The sequence below is a fragment of the Cnephaeus nilssonii genome (genome assembly GCF_951640355.1).
Source record: "Cnephaeus nilssonii genome assembly, chromosome: 2".
Taxonomy (NCBI): domain Eukaryota; kingdom Metazoa; phylum Chordata; class Mammalia; order Chiroptera; family Vespertilionidae; genus Cnephaeus; species Cnephaeus nilssonii.
This window is the reverse complement of record NC_137073.1, coordinates 34,418,466-34,421,501: the sequence shown is the minus strand read 5'-3', so window position 1 is coordinate 34,421,501 and position 3,036 is coordinate 34,418,466.

Genomic DNA, 3,036 nt, shown 5'->3' with positions numbered 1-3,036 from the left:
CATTAGTCAACAGAGCCAAATATCAACAGTACAACGATTGAAATTTCTTTTGAGAGCCAAATTTTTTAAACTTAAACTTCTTCAAAATAGACTGGCCCAGGCCGTGGTATTTTGTGGAAGAGCCACACTCAAGGGGCCAAAGAGCCGCATGTGGCTCGCGAGCCGCAGTTTGCCGACCACAGCCCTAGCTGGTTTGGCTTGGTGGATAGAGCATCGGCCTGTGGACTGAAGGGTCCCAGGTTCAATTCCGGTCAAGGGCATGTACCTTGGTTGCAGGCACATCCCCAGTAGGGGGTATGCAGGAGGTAGCTGATCGATGTTTCTAATTCTCTATCCCTCTCCCTTCCTCTCTGTAAAAAATCAATAAAATATATATTTTTAAAAATAAAATAAAATGTAAAGATATAGTAGACTTTTAAATCTCTCCCTCTTTCCAGCCCAATCAGTTTTAGGGGATCTAAGAATCAGGCCCTAGATTTACGGGAGCTGGTTGGGGAGGGGTGGCCAGCCCCAGGTACTCAGAACAGGGAATCTGTAGGTCATCAGCCCTATGTCAACAGGTTATTTTTCAAAATCCACTGTCTGAATCCTCTCCAAGTTCATCCTTTCTAGTGTGGCCCTTTTTGTCCCTGGGACCATCTACAGTTCTGCCTTCCTGAATTTTTGCTACAACTTGGCAATGGCCACTTGTTTGGGGCAAAACCTTTCAAGTCTTTCTCAAAGATAAGATCATCACTAAGTCAATCCTTTCTTGAAGCAGAGAGCTCAGAGGTGACTCTGATGGGTCTTTGTCTTTGAGGAATTGTTTGTAAGACCCGAGGGGAAGACAGACTTATACACATACAAGTGCAATAGGAGGTCTAGACCCTAGGCTGGAAGTACTGAGCATGGAGCTGGGGGCCAGGGGAACCAAGGAGGAGCCATCAGTTCAACTCACAGTGTCTGAGTCTGAAATATGAGGAGATAGGAGTTGAATGGGGGGTAGGGGTAGATGGAATTCTCAGCAGAAGGAATAGCTTGGAAAAGGCCCAGGGTTGGAAGATGGCACTGTGTGCTCAAAAAATGTGTCAAGTGCCCTGTGTGAGATGTGGCTGGGGGGGTAGGCAGGGGCCCTCAGGAAAGGCCTGAATTTCAGGCTAAGAAGCAGGGCCTTTGGCCCATATGCAATGGGAGAGGCATCGCACAGCGAAGCCAAGGTAAGGGAAGGAGAAGAGCAGATGTACATTTGGAAAGATCTTTCAGACCTTTTACTGGGGAGGCAGGAAGACATTAAGGCAGGGCAGTTTAAAGACTATTGTTGCCCAGCTGGTGTGGCTCAGTGGTTGAAGTGTCGGCCTATGAATCAAGAGGTTGCTGTTTCGATTCCGGCCAGGGAACATGCCCGGGTTGTGGGCTCAATCCCCAGTAGGGGGTATGCCGGAGGCAGCCAATCAATGTTTCTCTCTCTATCCTTCTCCCTTCCTCTTTCTCAAAAATCAATAAAAACATATTTAAAAATTTTAAATGGCTGTTGTTATAGGTTAGGACTTTAAAAACATCCATCCAATTCTTTTATCTTATTGATGCACAATCTGAGGCCCAAAAGTTAAAGTGACTTGCTCAAGGTCACCCAACAAGATTAATAGCAAAGTCAAGGCTTCCCCTGTGGGTCCTGCCTCCCAGCACAGGCATTCTCTACTGCCCCAGTATCCTCAGGAAGAGAGGCAGCCCACTGAGATTTCCCTGTTGTCCTTTGCCTCCGAAACGGTCTTGTGCTCTGCCCCTACTGCCGACCAGCCTGCTAGGGCAGTGACAGGGAAATGTTCCCAGAGGACAAGGCAGGGAGCACTGCCCAGCTGCTTCTGAAGCTGGGCTGCTGCTGCTGCCTCTACACCAATGAGGGAGCTTTCCAGCCGCAGGAGGAAGCCAGGAGCCAGGGGATGGGGCTGCAGTGGTTTATGACTGCACAGAAACAGCAGGACACTAACGTCTCCACTAGTCTGCTTGTCTGCCTTCTTAGCCAGAGAGTATGCTGCTAAAGGTCATGTCCTCCAACACTGGAGATGGGGTGGACGGTTAGTCATACAGAGTGCCTGCCCCGTGCCCTTGTGTCAGGCCCGCCACCACAGGGCAGATCCCTTCCTTTCCTGAGCACATGCCAAGGGATAGATCCTCATAGCCTGGGCAGGAAAAGGTGTCCTGGCTACGGGGAGTCCAGAAGATCTGCCTGGTTTTGAATTCAGGCTCTCTCAGTCACTTGTGACTGGTTACACAGCATCTGTGTCTCAACTTTTTTGCCTAAAAAACAAGGATGATTCTGCCGTAGCCAGTTTGCTCAGTGGTTAGAGTGCTGGCCCTCAGACTGAAGGGTCGTGGGTTTGATTCTGGTCAAGGGTCAAGGGCACATAACTCAAAAGGAATTCATAATTTGGTTGCAGGCTTGATGGGGGGGGGAAGGCTTGGGTCGGGGTACATGCGGGAGGCAACCAGTCTCTCCCTCTCCCTTGCACTCTCTCTAAAAATCAGGGGGGAAAAAATATCCTCCGGTGAGGATTAACAACAACAACAAAAAAACACACACAAAAGAAAAAAAACAACAAGGATGATTCTGAGCCTCTCAATCCTTGGGATTCGACCATCTCCCAGGTCCTTAGGTATAGATCCCTTGTTTCCACAGCTAAAGAATACCAATAGTTTTCTATTTCAGAAGAGGAACACGCTGAATCTAGAATTATGATTCATCACAGCTGGCTGGAGCACTTAGTTCTCATTTAGTTTCATTTCTCACTTCAGAGGAGGGTAAATTGAGACCCAGAGAGGGGACAGGTCTTGCACATTGAGTTGGGGGCCTCACAGAAGTCTGAATGCTAGTTCTCCAAATCCCTGCTTCAGATTTCTTTCTGCAGTACCAGGCAGTGTAGGAGGAAGCCAGAATATTAAGCCATTAAGCCATTATATCATTAATATTAGTATAATGTCACCATGCCTCTGAAGCAGTCCTCTAAAAAGCCAACGGCTTCTGGGATGCTCCAGCTTTAAGCCTAGTGTCTTAAAAAA